This window comes from Brienomyrus brachyistius, chromosome 19 (genome assembly GCF_023856365.1).
Source record: "Brienomyrus brachyistius isolate T26 chromosome 19, BBRACH_0.4, whole genome shotgun sequence".
Taxonomy (NCBI): domain Eukaryota; kingdom Metazoa; phylum Chordata; class Actinopteri; order Osteoglossiformes; family Mormyridae; genus Brienomyrus; species Brienomyrus brachyistius.
In genome coordinates, this window is record NC_064551.1 from 17,898,081 (window position 1) to 17,917,061 (window position 18,981).

Below are 18,981 nucleotides of genomic sequence, written 5' to 3' on the forward strand. Positions count from 1 at the left end.
GACCTTCCTGTCTCCATCCTAACAGGGTCCTGATAAGCCTGTTGCTTGTTACCCCTAGTCTTTGTATTTAAGTACCTGTTTGTCTCGTCAGCTCCAGTCTGGTCATTGATGTCACTCCACCTGTCTGCCCATGTCCTTCTCCATATTCACTTTCTTGATTTGACCCCATGTCATCTCATTTGTTTCTCTGCCCCTGTTCAGTTAATAAAACCCCCTTTTTTATATGGCCAGCTAATCTATAAAATTTATAGTTAACTTTCCTATGAATGATGTTTTACATTATAATTTAATACATAAATTAACCAGCATGTGCATAGCATTTGTTATAAAGCACGCAGGGCTTAGCTTGGGGTCCTGTGGGTTTGTGGTGCCCCATCTGCCCGAGCAGAAATCCAGCTTTATCGTGTCATAATGATTTCAGTATATAGATGCCTCATAATTAAATTCATACAGGTGACCCATATTTTCTCTGTGACAATAAGTATCTACATCTTTCATAGCAGACATAAAATGTTAAAGCCTTGAGTTAGTCAGTGAGTCGTGGAGTAAAGCCACCGATGTGGCTGAAATAACATAATCAATAATTAATTTTTTTCTGATATCCAGGGTTATCCCCTGTCCTGTGCCCTAGGCTGCCTGTAATAGGCTCCAGGCTCTCCGCAGTGGTTGGATGGATTGATGGATGGATGAATGGATGGATGGATAATTCTTTTTTTCCCCCTATTTAAGCAGGAGAAAGTTCACTGCCAGCAGTTAGGTCCCGTTCCTCTCCTTATCATCCCCAACGTCAGTGAAAGCTTCCTGGCTCATATCGCATGGCCCTTGGAAAGCAGAAGGCCCTGAGATCATGTGACAGCGTCATGGGCACAGAGACCGATACGTGGGCTTCCTGTAACGGGGGGAAAAAAAAGGAGGACATAAATTTTTCAAAGACAATTGGCTTTAGCATCATACAAGCTGTTAGCATCCAACACGGCCCATCTATTTTTCATACCGCCGCCATATGTGTTGTCATAGCGCTGAGCAGGGGCCCCCCAATGTTCACCCTGTGATTTACACGCACGCACTTGTCAACATTCATAATGCATTAACTCAGGCGCAGCATGTGGTGAGAGTGTATCCATCCGACCACATCAGGGCGTCTGAGGGGCGATGGGTTCGAAACATTGAGTGGCGCCTTGTCAGTGTGTTATAAGCGTCTGTAAGATTTATGCGATTTGGGGTTTAAATGAAGTGTATGGCGAATGCTGGCTGATTATGATAGGACATCACACTCCGTTTGTAAAACACCGTGAGCTACAGTACAATAACAATGTATATTCAAAAAGGACATGAGCTGCCCAATAAATTTCATTCATAAATATACTTAAGTTATAGTTTGGATGACACCAGTGACTCCAGCAGCTCCGCACTGATTGCATTATTTCACTTTAGTGCAGCATCAACCATTCCGGGGAGATTTATATATCAAGAACGTTTACGCTCAGAGAGGATTTTTTTGTGCCTACTACCAGAATTCTTTGTTGTTTTTTTTTCGTATCACGACTAAAGTCATTATTTGTCGTACTATTTTAAATGTGCAAAAAAAAAAAAATTGTACCGTTCCGTGATGTCAGCACATGAGGTGAGTGTCAGTATTCAGGATGAAAGTTAACAAGCTTTGTTCTGTAACATCTCTTGAAATACCTGCATTGTCCTGGCGTGCTGGAGGGGCCCTGCGGCCTCCGATGAAAAGGTGTGTGGGGGCGGGGAGGGGGGGGTGCTTTAGCCCCCAAGAAAAAGCTCTCACCCGAGCAAATCTGCAAATAGGAAATTAGGGAACAAAGGATCCTCGTGCCGAATCTGAGGGATTCCTGGGAAAAGGCAGTTTGACTTTCATCTGTGACTTTCTGATGAAATTACTATTTTTATTATTATTATTATTTTGCCCAAAATACCAGCACATATTTTAATTAAAAAGAGAGACGGGGAAGCTTTGAAGTGAAGCTCTTCATAAGCGGCAAGAACAATAGAGCAACGCGGCTGAAACACAATGCAGGGCTGCTTCAGCGGGGACGCACTCCTCCGCTCTCCGGGAGCGACGGGCGGAGAGGAGAGGGCCTCATTTATTTTCTCAGGTATGGCCAAAACTTTAAAGGAACAAGCAGTTCAAGCGCATTTTTTCCCCCCCAAAAAAAAGGCTCCATGGGTAAACTCCGGCATTACGAATCAAAGACTACTTTAAAGCTAAGAAAATGACTTCTTAGTGCTGGTTGCTGCTAAAATGGAAAACACAGCTGAATAGCAGATTCCCAAAACTCACTCAGTCCACAGATTTTTCCCAGACAATTTCTTTGGACTGAGTGAGTTTTGGTCCCCAATACTGTACTGCAATCCCATCTCAAAAACAAAATAGGGGCAGGGTGAAAATTTATTTATTTTTGCTCCTCAGTAACTAAATGGAGTACCAGGGAATTCTCCGGCGTCTGTCCCATAAAGACATGACATGTCCTGCTATAGCTGACCTGTAGCAGTCTTCTCTGAAGGCACCCCATCTCTCCGCAGCTTTGGGAAACAGCGGTGAGGAGATCTATTAGGAAAAAGAAGACTTTTATTTCATTTGTTTTCCTAGTTAAACTAACTTTAAAAAAGCACCTTATGAAAGAAATTAATCACGTATGGAAAGGTCAGGTCCTCTCGTACCTTTAGTGCCACTGGGGATTAAATTCCCCTAAGCACTCTCCATTTGGAGAGTTCGGCTTTATCGTTTTCTGCACGCTGCACCTAAACATTGAACTGAAACCAAAATACTGGAATGATGTCATCTTTCCCAACGTGGGATTACAGTAAACATGATAAAAAAAAATCTTCAAAGGAGATTATATTTGATTGAAAATATTCAGAGAATTAACCAGTGAAATGTAGAAAAGAAACAGATTCTACATCACCGTTATGGTCATTGTGATTATTGTTGGTAGCCCCCCCCCTCCCCCCCCCCCCCCCCGTGCGCTTTGTTGACGTGTTCGTTTGCTCCAGCGATCATAAGGGCTTGGCTTGATATTTACCACGGGCAATCCGCACATCTTTAATTCATTGTTTAATTCATAAGCCATCGACAGACCAGGGACAGTTAATTCTTTACAGTCTAAATAAATATTATAACACACACTCAGAAGTTTATGAGACAGAAAATTTAGGATTCTCGCCGAGGCATCATGGGCTCTCGACTCGAGGCCCAAAAACAGCGGCTCCCGGATGAATCCGGCGACAGACACGCTCTTCTCATCTTCACTTGTTATCAGGTATAAAGCAAATTCCTCGACGTGTACCACCAACACAAAAAAGTAACAAAAAGCAGATAATTACACCTCGCCTTCAAAGGGGTCTTTGAGACTTGGCCACCATTCTCAGCACCACCTGGATTTCTTCCAAATTTATCCAAACACATGAATAGTGGAGTCGTCCTTGGGGAAAAGCTTTCAGAGGCTCTCTGATTTGACAGCGCAATGTGTCAATGCCGCCACAGCTGAAAGAGCCCTCCGCAAACCTTTACCCACACGCCACTCCCTATGGCTGCCGGGCCCGAACGGGAGGCAGATTTAGAGAAGATTAATGGCAGGGGTGAAGTTTGAGATCCATCACATCATGCAGATGGGAACAGAACTGCCAGAAAGATCAAGGCTGTTTAACCGCAAGCTACGGTCCTGGCAGAGAACCCTGGAGCACCTTCACGGAGCATCGGACGTCTGCTTTAAAAACCCATGCAAATGGCACCTTCCCGTTGCTGCCGCCGTTGTTGGCGTCGTTGTTATTGTTGTCCACACTGCAGTTCCCACCTCTTTGAATTCACCTGTGACGACACTGAGCTCTAAGCCAGAAGACAGGTGTCCTGAAATTTAAGTAATTTCACGCTGTGTGACTTGGCAGCCCTAGTATAACATATTGGACCTACTGGAGTGATAGAAATGGCCTTTAATCAAAACCACCTGTGAGAGAGATTTTATTAGAAAGGCGTAGAGAATATATCAGTGACCAAGGCTGAGCAAACCTGTGCTTTTTCAGCCTAATCCTTAAATGCTGTATTAGTGAATCCTGAGATGGCGTGTTGTCTGATGTACATACCAGTTGGCGCATTCTTTAATGTGTGTAAACCCACCACGCGAACTGGGTTTCGCGATGAAAAAAAAAACCCTTTCATGAATCGCATTAAACTTCAATTAGGCGTCCCCAATTAAAGCCATGACTAAGAGACTAATTCGGTCCCTAAAGTGAAATTAAATTCATCATTATTTATTTCACTCCGGCTCTTCACACTATAGAGGGTGTGGAGAGGGGCGGGTGACGTTTCGGGGCCCTCAGACTCCACTTTCGCCCTCTGAGCCGAATTACGACATCTGAACGGTGAACCTGGAAACCGAACTGATGCCATTACGAGTAGCGGTTCTCCACATTGTCGCAATCAAGCTATCAATGACACCCACATAAACGCTCCGAAGGTAACAAAGAAGTTATCTGACCTCATAATTCAGGTGCAAACTTTTAAGGAGAGGTTAGGTGCCCATGCGAGGTATTGGGTACCATGCATCGCGGTTATCATTCTTTTCCCTCCAAAACTGTGTAGGAGAGCAATTTGGAAAAACATTCCTCAAATGTCAGACCATTATAAAAATCTCACATTACAGCCCCTACAGTGCTGAGCTTGACTCCCGTTACACATTTTTAAAAGCTCTGAGTATCTGTCTGGATGGCCTTTGGAGCATCTGATACGCTACCAAATGAGGAGGTCGAGCTTTAAACAATTATCTGGACCGCGTTTCAAATGAAATTATAAATCATATTCTGTGAATATGGACGCTGCAGATATTACTCACTAAAGTAACGCGCTCGCTGAATGAGGTGAAGTCAAGAAGGATTGATTGCAGGTCATTGCGTGAAGTGGATGGATTAAATTCTAGGTACGTAGGAGTGTTTGTGAACAATGCTGTGTTTAGAAATCTTTCCCTGTGGCATAAACCCATTTTCCCTCTTTTTTTTTCAGAAGGAAGCCAGTCCATTCATTATGGATAACCTTTCGTCTTTCTTTTTCCCCTAGAATTCAGAACGAGTGCTTTCTCTAATGTCCGTGCGCTTCGTGTTTTTCTGCGGCAGGGAAGAGAGATTTTCTCAGGATCTGTGCCGCACCGTTTTGCGAAGCCCCGGTGTCTGCGCTCAGACCTCGAACCCGAATGCCCAGCTGCTGATCCGGCGAGGAGCTCTGCTACTGATCAAAGTCATATCTAGGACAACAGGGGTTTCATTAAAATTTCCAACTTTCTGCCTGAGGTAAGAGAAGCAAACATGGGGTGAAAAATCATCTGGCCCAAACTAGTTTAAAAAAAAAAAGCAAACCACCTGTGGTCTCCGTGGAAACCTGCCGCCACCCCTCCAGCCACCTTTTAATGAAACCCTAGAGTCCCTTTATTAATTTATTAGTGAATCTATTTTGCGATGATTCATAAACTGCACGTAGCTCACACTCTGACGCGACTCCGCTATGCTAATGTGAGACAAAAGCCATGAATAACAAATAATTTAATTAGCAACAATTATACTCCACGATGGGTCATCGCGTTTCTGAAAGCAGAACTGGGGGGTCACTTTTGAGAGAGAACGCAGACAAAATTCACAAACAGGAACTGTAACTTCCTACAAAATTTATAATTTTCACAATTCAATAAAAACAGTAAAAATTAATTACATATGTACAAAAAATATAATTTATATATAATTATATATTACTATAATTATATATTAGTTCATGAAAATATTTTTTACTGGTCACTACAGACCTAGTTTACATAGTCTTCTTGTATTTATACTTTATATATTATTTATATCGAAATACAGAGACTGACTGACGGATGAATTTGTTAACAACTCCAAAATTGCCGAATTACCATGGTAATCACCGATTCATTGATGGTACAGGAATGAACTGCTGAAATCTTTTCCAGTGTTTAAATGGGATGTCACGAATCAGGCTAATCTGGCTAAATGAAGTTTTGTTAAAAACTATGCATGCCAGACAAAAATCACAGTGTTTACTCACTGCTATAGTCTCCCCACCTTCGTGTGCGTTACGGTGTTTGTGCCAATCATCCTACAGGGCAGTGATCCTCACACAGTGACGCGGGATGGCTTTTACACGAAGCCTGATCTGGCATCGAGCTGATCCAAGCATGCCACTCATATACCGTTTTGTGTTTAACTGAATAAATTAAGGTCGTGTTGTGAAGTGTAGTATGAAGGTGCTTCAGAAAGAGTAACACCAATGAGACTCAGATATCCAGCTTTGTCTTTCTCCAACTTGATAGCCTGGCATCTGACTATTATATGCACAGGGGAGCAAGATTAGAGTAACTTCGGCTGGTGTGTGCCTCTACGGGTTAGGCTGCTGTGCCTGTGATCAGAAGGTTGCTGGTTCAAGTCCCCAGGCTGGCGGAGTGGTTTTGCTGTTGTGCCCTTCAGCAAGACCCTTAACTCCAGGTACTCTCAGATCCTGCTTTCTCAAATATACATCGCTATGGATAAAAGTGCATGCTAAGTAAGTGTGACATGGTGAGAATTTCTACATGCTTTACTTCTCTGCAAATTGTCATACTGTCCAGCAGGAAGGATGTCGACTAAGTCTTGTGAGAATTAAGGGGCTCCTCCCACTCCCTGTTTCATGAAGTAATGCCCCCCCCCCCACAGTAACTGTGCTTTTTAAAGGGTGGGGTGTGACTGTACAGAACAGCTTCAGCATGTGCTTAACACATTCTGCCTGTCCTGGAGAATCTCACAACCCTGACATGTCAAGTTGTGGGTTAAGTCCATACTTCCCCTCCTCTGTTCTTCGTTCTTTGCCCTGGCTCAGAACAGAGATGATCGTTGCACAAAGCAGTCCTGAGCATGAGGCCTGGGGATGACGTGCATTAAACCCGAAATCCCTCACCGCTCGATAAAGTATTTGTACTTTACACTCATCTTTTATGGGTGAATTAAGTACAAGTGGATAAAAGGTTTAGAGACACGATGCTTTAAGCTGTGTAATTTGGGAAGCGTGGATCTGAGCCTACCGAACGGAACGTACACTGCCTCCTTTTAATTAAAGCAGCCGCCCAGGTGTCCTGGCCACGCCGCTGAGCATCTCACGGCAGCCAAACGGGCCTCCTTCTCCACGCTGCTCCTTCTTGGTGGGGCTCAGGCGTGGGTGAAGTTTCCAGCGGGACGATGAAGGCACCGCAGACTGAAGAGGGATGAAGACAGATTCATCACCGCTGTCAGCTTGCCTGCTATTCTGTTACTAATTGAGCTCTGCCAGGTGTCTCCCCCCAGGCTGGGGCGGGAAGGCCTGAAGAATACCGGATCCTTTTGTTGCATGTTATCACGCTGGCTAAGCTTTCAGAAAAGTGCCTGGTAGTATGTATGGAAACGGCTCTGATCCAATTAAACAGTCACTGACTCTATGCCCAGCCCATACCTGCCTGCCCAAAGGAGTCTCCTGCTCGAAAGCTGATTAGATCGGGTGTTGGTGCAACTCGGAGCCGCCCAGGTTAAAACGCGGGCCCGAGAACCAGTTGGGTGAGGAACAGAGGGTCATGGGGGCCTGACCCAAGTGTGGACCTTTTCGCACCCCAAAGACATACAAGATGTATGATTTCACCTGCCGTGTCACTTCTTGTGTCACTCTCTGCATCTCAGCTGATACTTAAAATAAATCCCATACTTGTAAAGTGAGCCTATCATTTTGAAAGAACGTGTTATACATTCCTTCTGATTGGAGAAGTGCGTCCTAGCCTGCGCGCATGACGAATCCTGCTAATGGAAAGTGAGCCTATCATTTTAACAAAATGTGTCATATACTTTTTATAACTGGTGGAGTTCGCACCAGCCAACATGCATAGCAAGTCATACAGATCGAAAGGACATTTTATAAATGCTTTCTGATTGGTGGAGTGTTTCCCAGCTGACAAATAAAAATGATGGAAAGCAAGCCTATCATTTGAAAAAGGACATTCCCTAAAAGCATTCATGCCTGACTGAATCTGCTCAAACAAAGACAGGTTTGCTGCTGAAATGACATAACATTATACCTTATCTGGATAAATGGAAATTGATCTGAAGACATGAATAAAATATGACTGAGTTCTTTACGGTGCTGTTGAATAATGATGGTATATGAAATGCCAATTACAGATGTTAAAGGTTTGACTGACATTAGTAAGACGTGAATCAGGCTAAGCACTGTAGACAGTATGCTGCACGTGTCCTGTTTATTTAAACAAAACTGTAGACACAATCATTGCTTCAGTTTGCGTCAACTTTAAAATGATAATAAAATTAAATTTTAATGAACATATCTGTAACTAATCATGTGTTAAAATATTTTGCTTAAACAAATAAATGGAGAAGGTGATATAATTGAAATTCCATATCAATTTCCTATTAAGCTTAAATATACACAATATTAAATATACAAAATAATGACCAGTGAATAAATAAATGCACCTCCAGTTTCTGCACTGCTGTTTTCTATTATAATTATCATTAGTTCCATATTATTATTCTCAAAAAATGGTTTAAATTGCCTTGAGACAACTAATTAACCTTCTAAATTAGTCACTGTAGAAAACATATTGTAATGATGGAGGCAGGACCAGTAATCTTACCAGCCTCTCGAACGTGCAGGAAGCAGCTCCTGTCTAGCTCTCGCTGCTTTTCTGCACCGAGAAATGCGGCGACACATTTTTGAATAAAAGTTACAGATTATGTTTTTTTTTTTCTTTTGAAGTGGAATCTATCCCAGCCCTTTTCTAGGGCTTAATCGTAGGAACATTGTTTTTAAATTTGAATTTTTCTGTGTATTTTTTTTTTGGAAGAAGTTAAAAGTGACTGATTTTATATTGAGAGCTGACTAGTGGAAATGTTGTCAGTACCCCCTCCCCCCCCCCCCCACCCCCATTCCTTAGTGTCATCACAAGCGAAGGTAATATTGTTCAGACACATTGATCAGAACCGTGGGCCAGCGTTTCACCTGAGCACAAAGGGTGCTTTCTTGGAGGCGTGCCAGAGAGTGATGCTTTGCAGGTGATTCCCCGGGTCAGGTGTGCTCAGTGGGGTTCAGCTGCTGTTCATGTACCGGCGGGGGTGCTGGAGTGTAACTGCCGCCCTCAGCTGAATAGATAAAAGCCAAGATTTAAAAAAAGGATCAGGGAAAGCAGGCAAATTGCAATCAAGTACTTTGTGGGATTCCCAAACATGACTACAAACTCAACACCGCCCTCACACACAAAAAAAATGATAAAACACCTCTATCTTCGCTTGCGTTGTTTATAAGTACATCATTAATTCAGATTTTTCTACAATTGTAAATCCGTAGTATAAATAGTGTAAACTGAAAACACTTACTATATGTCAGCAATGCAAGCGAATACTGGGAAAAGTAGTATTTGTGTGATAATAATTACACACAGCATTATATACCTGTGACATTCTGTGACACGGGGGAGAAAAACGAGAGGCCAGGCCTCACTAGCCGATCACAGAAAAACACGCTACTTGAAATGCAGACTTGCTTGTTGGAATAATTCCACGTCCCGACAAGGGTCATCGACCCCGTGACCTCTGGAGTCTTGACTAATCATTCTGGCCCCATGTTTGCTGTGGTTCAGCAGCCTTGTCTTTCTGGCACCGGGACAAGAGTGCTGAGAGCGTATTTGTTCAGAATTACATAACAGGGCAGGCGCCTTCCTCTGCCGACCACTCTGTTTGGAGAACATGCACACGGAAGGTTCCGGAAAAACACTCGGCTCCTGTGGTTTTCGAGGGCTTTTCTACACATTGAGTCACGTACAAGCTTAAAAGAATACTAAATAAAACATAAAACCTTCAGGAGTTCATGTGGTGACCTATTTAATAATATTAACATGTGCACAAACACAAACATATTAATCTAATTTTTTTTAAAAAGACTCCCTTTGGCATTTAACTTAGAAAATGAGAACTATCTGTGATTTTCACTATCAAACTGTTCAGTAGGTCCATGTTTGTTTCCAACTTTACATAGAACTGAGTGTCGCTCACCTTCTAGGATAGTGACTCATGAAGGACACGGACATCGTATATAAAAATGTGTGGATTAGCTACTGTGTAGGGAAGTATTTCAGACAGAAGACACCTTTTGCAGAGGAAATTCTTATTCATTAATCCACACTTGAGAATATTTTATTGAATCAGATGGCCAGAAACAGCACCTCGAAGAAAAGCAGATTTCAAAAGAGTTTCCCGGTGTTTTCCCGGAATCCTTCTAAGTCCAGAAGCCGGTCATTCATATCAGTCTTTCCGCCATTATCACGATGCGCGTGAGATGTTTATTATTGTCTAACACGCAATAAAACCTTCAGTACTTTTGGAAACATCATTGCTTATGTGTTCCTGATTATGTTTTAATATAACCTGTTAGACCTTTATTTGTAGCGCTCCTTAATCATGTGTTGAATCGGTTTTATTAGTTTACAGGTGATTTCCATAATATGGCCGTTTTTCATTTTGACAGTAATGGGGTGGGATGGTCCTGCGCCCGCCACAGCCACATGCAGACCGAATCGTCGGCTTTTTAGTCCAGTCGTTTGCAGATCTACCCATCCATCCATCCATCCATCCATCCATTATGACTTCCCACATTCAGATATATTTTTTTGCGTGAAATGAGTAATTCCTCGTAACTCGGAAGAGTCTTTTTGACAGTGAAATTAGATCACGTCCATTTGCATGCTATAAGCTATTAACTTGAGCTCCAGGACATACCTGGTTATGCCATAAAAAGGCGCTCGGCGCTCCCAGGAGGGGCCATCCCACCTTAAAGTAGTTATAGGTCCATTATGCGCGCGGTGACAATGACCATGATGGTGAGTAATGTGCGCTCATGTCCTAGCAGCTGTTCCTGAATAAATGTCTTTCTGTCGCCGGCGCGGTTGCCCCGTTTATCCCCTTTGCGTCTTTTGATACGCGACGATAAGAGCTTTTCTTGCACGGTAACTATTTTCTTTCGCACCGTTTGATTTATGCATTTTGCGTGTGTTATGCGCAGTATCAGATTTAAGCTGCTAATCGCCTCCCTGGTAATGATGCTCTAATTGAGCAGTGTCCTCAGATCATTAGCTTTCTTCTTTTGCTTTAACTACATTTTAACGGTAGCCCCAGGGGTATTTACCTGATAGGAGTGAATGCTGAAACATACCTGCAACACGAAAAGAGAAAAATTAATCAAAAAAGGCACTGTCCCTACAATACAATCCCTAAAGGCGATAAGTGTAAAAGATTAAATAAGAGATGTGTGACAGATATGGTATCCTGAACATTTTTGTTAAGATGTAAATATAGTGTACATTTGAATATCTGACGGCAACATGAAAAGATGTGTAGGTTTTTTTCTTTCTTTCTTTTTCGCAAAAACATTGTGGGGATTTCTTAAATGCGTAAATCAGCAAAACAAAATATTTGTATTTGCGACGATTTCCTTTAAAGTGCAGTAAACATGCTGTGCAAAACTTTACGCATGATTAAAAATCCAAAATATTATCATTAGATCTGATTCGTTTTACGCTAGTTATGTAACCTAAATGCTAACTAAAAGATCGGTGCTAGGGGAAAAAAAGGAAGGAAAAAAAGATTGTCTTAACTGAAAATGCCAGGGGATGAAAGGGATGATGTCAGTGCTGACACGGTGACGGGGCCCTCGTGACCCTGTCACCTCAGCTTGGGCGTGTGACTGTTGGCGGCTTCATGCCAGGCCTCGGGTTACCTTGCACAGGCATGCCTTGCACGCTTTGCATCCTGGGACACGCTCTGGAGGACTGTAGCTGCTGCAGCTGGTTAGATGCTTATCGTGGCATTTGAAGCTCGGATCGTGTAGGACAGCAGTCGTTTGAAGATGTCAGAACAGCTGTTGCCTCTGACAAACGAAAAATGGAGAAAATAAAAGTTTCCTTAGGATGTCATCCAAAAACACTTATCATCATAACAGAGTAGTCAGAACCCACCCCACCCCGCCCTCCCTCCCACAAACACACTCAAAAACAACAAACAAAAACAACAACAGGAGGTGGAAGGAGCGAGAGGAATGCTGTCGCTTTAAGGAAACAGTTACAGAAATAAAAAAAATACTTTAGCAGCAAAAACTAATAATTGCAAAGCAGCCAATTAAATTGTGAAAGAGAGATGAAACTGTTCTTATTTCCCCTGGTAATTTCATGCTTTAAACTCGCTTCCGTGCGCACATAAAAAGAAGAGAGAAAATATAATTTCAGAAGCTGACAGAACTCATTGTTCGTGGAATTTTAAATTCAAAAAAGTTAATAAAGGCCGAGTGTAAGATGAAGAGAATTTGCATTTCACAGATTAACAACATGTACAGCACGAAAGGCAATCCGCCTTGCCCCGGGTGATAATTTAAGAAACCTTTGCATATTTTATTTAAAACTGGGCCCAGTTTGGCTGGGTAATAAGAGAGACAGATAATGATTCGGAGGTCGCTGCTCCGGGGCACGTACAGCCGAGCCCGAGCAAATACCAAACTCTGATCCCAGCAGCCTGACGGCCTACAGATTACACTAATTGCCTGCTGATGGTTTATGAAATGTTTTCCGAAGGTTTTATTATTGTTGTTGTTGTTGTTTGTCCGCTTTATTACTTTTATTATTAGAATTATACTCGCTACTGTTGCCAAAGCTTGTGTGTGGGTTAGATCGTCAGAACACAACGTGCAACAAAGGCCACCGCAATTATTTGAGGAATTATGGCTCTGTGACTCAAAAACGTAAATAAGGCGGGAAATCTATTGGCTGTCATCAATTGCTTCGTTTCATTTGTAGTAAAATAAGTTCAGCAAAAAGCAATGCTGTTGTTTGTATAATTTGTGTGTGTGTGTGTTTCACTTTAGGTGAGGTTAGGTTCGCTTGGACCCAGGGCACCAAACTCAAGGTTTAATGACAGAACTTTTGCCAGATGGCATCAGAGAGGCGTGGAGTGGAGTCTGAGCCACGAAAACCACAGGCTAGCGGCGATGTCAAAGACGATTGGTACAGAACGTGCCGGAAAGTGCTGGGATTACGGCTGGAAATCCGCAGTTGCCGCCAGATTCACACCTCGCCACGCAAAATCTGGCCACGATTCATTTAAAACGTTTAAAAGTTTGTTATTCATGAAGCAGGTTTTAAACTTGAAAGACAGCCTAATTAGGTAATTACATCTTTCCCATTGGGATATGAGTGTTGGGGGGGGGCATGTACAGATTACATTGTGGGGACCAAATGACCCCACAATATGATAAAAACCTATTATTTTGACTAACTAAAAATGGCAAAAGTCTTGGATTTTGTTTGGTTACTTAAGGTTAAGGTGAAGGCTGGGTTAAAGGTTAACGTTGTGGTTCACTGTTGGAATTGGGATTTTTTGCCATAGAAATACGATATGAATACAAACAAGATATGAATGATATGAATACAAACGCTTGTGTGTGTGTGTTTCTTTGTGTGTGTTTGTGTGGCCAGATGTACTACTGAAAAGTTTTTACTAGCCGCTTCCCATTACTGCACATTATAAATCATATTCTCCCTTAAAATTGTGTGTTTAATTGTGAACTTGACTGCTTCTCAGTGTTATGATTTACTTACACTTACCCTCAATGTTTGAAAATCCCAATGGCACCTTCACAAATTTAGGCGAAGTTTTAGGGTCAACCGCAGTTCGCAGCTAGAAGAAGTGATCCAGCTTATTATTATTATTATTATTTATTTATTTATTTATTTATTTATTTATCGAATGCAGGGTGACTGTGGGACTGGGCCTCTGCCCCAGGTACAGGCTATGGTTTGGGGCAGCCAAACGCTGTCATACACTATGGGCCGTTCAGACACTCCAGGCAGCCTGATTGCATGATTTTGGACTGCAGAAGACCTGCCAGCTCCTCGCACACCGAGAGGTGGCATTCGAACCCTGGACCCGAAGAGCAATAATAATAATTTCTTAGCCAGCTATACGGCTGGGTGCTTAACTGGGCCAGTCCCGCCACAGCCTGGCATCCCATGGGACTGGCAGTACCAGCCTTCGGGTCACGCGGCCTCCTGCTCCAGCAGCACCCTGTCTGTGCCCTACTTACCTTTCACTGAAATCGCTTAAAATGTATCGCGGCGCTGGCGCCGGGAAAGTCGCGGCTGGGGGGCCAGCTCCGCAGAGCGGGGGTGTGGGGACGGGGTTCCCTGCACCGGGGGGATTTATTCCGGGGTTGACAGTGAGCGAGGTTCACAGATGTCGCCTTTCCCTGATGTTTCCATAGCTACACGAGGTCTCGCCACCCTTTCATGGTGAAATAAGCTGCCTTATCCGGTACCTCTATGTGGTATCAGGCAGGACCCACTGTGTCTCCTGAACCACCTTATTTGTCATTTGTGTAAGGATTAGTGCAGGTGCACTGTAACTCTCTTTTGAGACATTTACACACACACACACACACACACACACACACACACGCCCAGTTGGGAGAGAAGCTCTTGCTCAACCATTTATCTTGCACCCATGCAGTGTTTTTATTTGGGGGGGGCATTTAAGGGCCTTGCTCAAGGGCCCAACATGCAACTCTTCTGAACAGGCAACCTTCCAGTCACCATCACAGAGGCCCAACCCGCTGAGCCACATCACCAAAGCCTTCCTGCACATCGCTCTTATTTTTGCGCTTGTAAACTCCATAACATCCCGAAAAGAAGCTTAGTACTGAGACGTTGCATCCACCATGTCTGTCATTAACAGTCCAACTGTGTTCACTATTCCTTTGGTCTTCACCATTATAATGCTTTGCTGAGCTATAAGTGAGCCTCTGACCCTGTTTGTATGCTCTGTATTCGCCGTTTGGAGGTCATCATGTTGGCGCTAACACACAGGTGTTCCCCATACACCGGCCACTCAGTGTATATTATGATTGACATAAAGGCAGTTCTCAAGCAATGTAACTAATGTGTTCTACAAACTCTTACGCAATTCGGATTTACCTTTCCGAATCATTTAAGACACCTCATAGCAAAAGTCACACGAGCCAAAAATATACTATCAGTATGTACTAAAGAAAACATTATATAAATGAAAAATATAATGTAGATTTACTTACAGGCACATGTCACCTTTTAGCATTTGCGCTTCCATAAACTCTATATGTCGTATCTCACGTATATTTCATGGTTGGTTTTTCTGCCTATATCTGATATATTATGCTGTTAACATGCGTGTCTTCATTTTGACGTTAGCCAAACTGCACCCATTTATACAGCGCTGACACCTCAAGGTACAACAGCTAGTCCTGTTGATGGACTTACGGTTCAGAGTCTTTAATTACCATCCTGCCTCGTGTGCGACATGACCAAAGAAGTACTGTGGTAGGTTTTTAAGGCTCCTCATTGATTAACAATGATTAACAGATTTGTTCAAGCTCAGATGTAATGGAATGTAGGCCTATCTGATTTGCAGAGATCAGATAACTTTACGGACCCTCCCCAGGAAGAAAATCCTTGTTGCCCAGTAACATTATAAAAACAAATAATTCCCAGCTCAACAGTCCCACTTGAATAACAAGCAATGAATAAACAAATAAACAGAAGACGACACTATATAGTGCAATGTAGGCAATTCCCCCCCCCCCCCCCCTCCTTTCCGGTCAACGTCATGGTAAGGGGAGGGGCTGCAGCCTGTCCCAAGCTTCAGTTGTTACAATGAAGCAGAAGCATGCTTGTAAACGTAGAGGGTGCGGGTGGAGCAGTGCTGAGATTTCCCAGAAGCCTCTGGGGCCTCAGAGAGCCTCCTCCCAGTCTCAGGCTGAGCTCCTGCCAAATTTGACTCGTCATCTCTGCAAATTAACGTCTCAGAAATATCTACATATGTTTATTATAAGGTCTGAATAGCATTTATTTTCCAATAGGCCCTTTAATGACATTGAAATTGCGATTATCTGTTATCCGTCTAATTTGGACGAAATGCGGCATGGCGTCGCTTGCTGGGGAACATTAGCCCCGTGATCTCGTCAGAAGGAGCCCTTTCCTCCTCTCGTCCTCACACAGGGGGCTCATTGTGTGTCATTTGCATTTTCGGCAATGGAATTAACTCTGGCAGTTATGTAACGCCTTCTTTATTTATCTGCGCTCCTCTTTTTCCAAGAGATTCGGTTATTATTTCATCCCGGAGCTGTTCTTAGCTGCCGTCCATGGCAGGCCCTGGGTATGTAATCCCAATGCACTGATTGAACGGAGACGGACCCACGTGACCAAGCTGACGCCTTGAGCCGGCCTCGCTCTCCCCTCCACCCTGGGGCCGCCATGTCAGACAGACGGTGAGGATGAGGGGGAAAGCTTGTTACGATCTGGCGCGACCCTCCCGCCTGTCACGGTGACGCCGGGGTGCCGATCCGCTGTGCGCCGGGACCGGGCCTGCCGGCTGGGCACAGTCGTGGGGGGAGGACAGGCGTATTCACTAGGCTGCTAGTCCCCTTCCCCGTCGGGGACAGAAGCCAGAAGAAAGAACCTGAGCCGGAGGCAACAGAACTCAGAATAATTAGACGCATTTGATCAATAAATATTTAGCCCGCTGTGGGTTGGTCTGATACGGGCACCGCAGCCGGATTCTGGGAAGGATGGCTGGCCCCCCACAAGGGAAATGCACCGTAATGATTTTCTACATTTATTAAAAGGATTCGCCTTAAATTAAATTTGCTTATGTTGAGTGTGGTAAATTAAACGTAATGCTTTCATGTTTTTTTTTTTTTGTGGCAGTTATCCAATAGCTAATATGAATGTGGGTTTGTAGAATACGGCCATCTCTACTGGGAAGCGGCATGCAAGGTGTAACGTGAGAGGATGGTGGCGCGACGTGACATTGGATCATGGATGTCCTAATGACACTTTTGGATTGAAGCTTTATTGGGCATTTGCAGGAGGACATTGGAGTGCTTCGTTTCACATATCCCATCATGCTCTCCTTTGAGACACACAGAGGTGAGAGTGAAGCTTGGGGTCTGAGTGCAGGGGCAGCCCTGGAGGATTTGGGGGGGCGGGGTTTTAGGGACTTGCTCAAGAGCCCAAAAGAGAGGTGACTATTATACCGAGTACAGGACTGAAAGTGGTGACCTCCTGTACAGCGCCCTCCTTTGGCCGGATTTCAGTGCTGCTCAGTAACCCGCTAAGCCTGTGCATTAAAGCTAAGTGCAGCTCTGTCAGGGCAGAGGGCTAGCCCCCGCCCCCCCCCCCGCCCCCGCCCCCCCCCCCGCCCCCAACCCGCCCCCCCAGCAGGCCGAGACTCACCAAGGATTATTCACCATGATACGGCGGCCGTCTTGAGATGGGGGATGGGAGGAACTTCATGCCTGGAAACCTGCCAGCACGTCATCCTGGAATGTGGGGGGGTCAGGGGGGGTCAGACTAGGGCAGGGCCACATCGGCGAGCACCATCCGAGGGCCCCCGCCAGGCATCTGCAGAGTTAATTTGAGCAGTAGGTCAGGCAAGCCCTTAGGGGGGAGAGCACAGATTAACGGGGGGGGGTCTTTGGGGGGGGTGGGGATGTCACTTTGAGGAGCCCATGCTGGAATGCTAATTGGGGTGGATGGTTCCACGTACACCTGAAAACACGTTCCTGCAAATGCATGGAAATGTAAGGTGAAGGCAGAGATGCAGGCCACATGAGACTCGCTGCTGAGAATGTTCCGGAAAAAGAAAAAATAACCCAGGTGGTGTTTGTCAGCCCGCACCCCTCACTGTAATGGTGATGCTAGTTCCAGATCCAGGGGCCCCCACCCGAGCACTGAGTTTGCACGTATCCTGGCAGATTCACCACCGTCTGTATTGATGAGACGCAAAACGTCCCATCTTGAATTCTTCCGCCCTCGCCTCATTTTTACATGCATCCAGTTTGTCTCAATGCGTTCGCATTGCTGTCGAACGAGGTTGAAAGTTTGAGGGGTTTATTTACTGCTGGCACCTAGTTTACAGGAAATGCCGTAAAAACACGCTCAACACAAACAGAAACAATGGGAAAAGGGGGCTAATTGCTGCACCTACATGCTCTTAGTGATACTGAGGCAAACATCTCTGGCTCCTCAATCCGAACAGCAAGAGGAAAGTAAGGATTCGGGGCAGCCGAGGAGCATCACAATGGCACTGAGCGCTTAAGCTGGCCTGCATCTCAGCCTTGTTTGCCTTTTCTGGGGCGTCTCCTTCAGAAAGGCAGGCAGGAAGTGGGGGCCCTCCTGTCAACGCAGCCGCGATTCCCTCCCCGCTGACGACACCGACGGGAAACACCAGCCGCAGGCAGCCGGATTGCCGAGCCCCCGCCGCTGTACCCCCTCTATCCGCGCTGCGCATGTGATGCATCTGCCCCCCAAACGCCGAGCTCTGCTTTTCTGCTTCTTAAGCAACAGTACTTTAGGTATTTTTGATTAAGAGGAGCGCAAAGAAAATGATTAGCTAAGTGGGTAAGGTGGGGCAGGAGCCCCCAACCCCCGAGACGGCCACAATTGGGCCTCGCTTGACCAATTATCCTGCAATTTGTGAGGTGAACCTGCCCCCCCCCCCCCAGCTGTGCGGTAGGGACACGGCATCCGGCCCCTCACTCACCCTCTCTTGTTTTCTCGGGCGTTCATGCGCAGAGATTGCTAACTACGCCCGTTTCCTTAAACGCTGCACCGCTTCTCCGCAGCCCTCAGGTCCTCAGACTGGCCCACGTCACACTGCGGCACGTTCCGGGACATGTTAAGGAGGGTGGGGTGGGGGGGGGGGGCAATGGGGGGGGGGGGGGGGGGGTGTTTGCTTCACTTCATGTTAATCAGTGTCCATTTCCTGGTTAATGATTCCCAGTTTGTTTCCCTCCAAATATTTAATGGCTTCTAAGTAAATGTGGTAAGTGTAATATATTCAGTGACATGTAACAAACTTCCCTCCTTCATATTT

The 18,981-nt window shown here is 44.8% G+C and overlaps 1 long non-coding RNA gene across 3 annotated transcripts; it reads right to left on the bottom strand.

Annotated features, from left to right (window-relative positions):
* Positions 1–267: 267 nt before the first annotated feature.
* LOC125715216 (uncharacterized) lies at positions 268–18,780 on the bottom strand. 3 transcript variants are annotated; one of them, XR_007383965.1, is made up of 8 exons: positions 18,649–18,780; positions 17,340–17,507; positions 11,804–11,953; positions 11,213–11,239; positions 9,035–9,174; positions 7,091–7,246; positions 2,505–2,569; positions 268–889 (listed from the first exon to the last, which is right to left on the bottom strand). It is a non-coding gene; the product is annotated as an uncharacterized LOC125715216 (long non-coding RNA). The 3 variants fall into 3 exon arrangements; XR_007383963.1 differs by having other exon boundaries at positions 268–2,569; XR_007383964.1 differs by having other exon boundaries at positions 268–2,569; positions 7,077–7,246.
* Between the last annotated feature and the right edge of the window lie 201 nt (positions 18,781–18,981).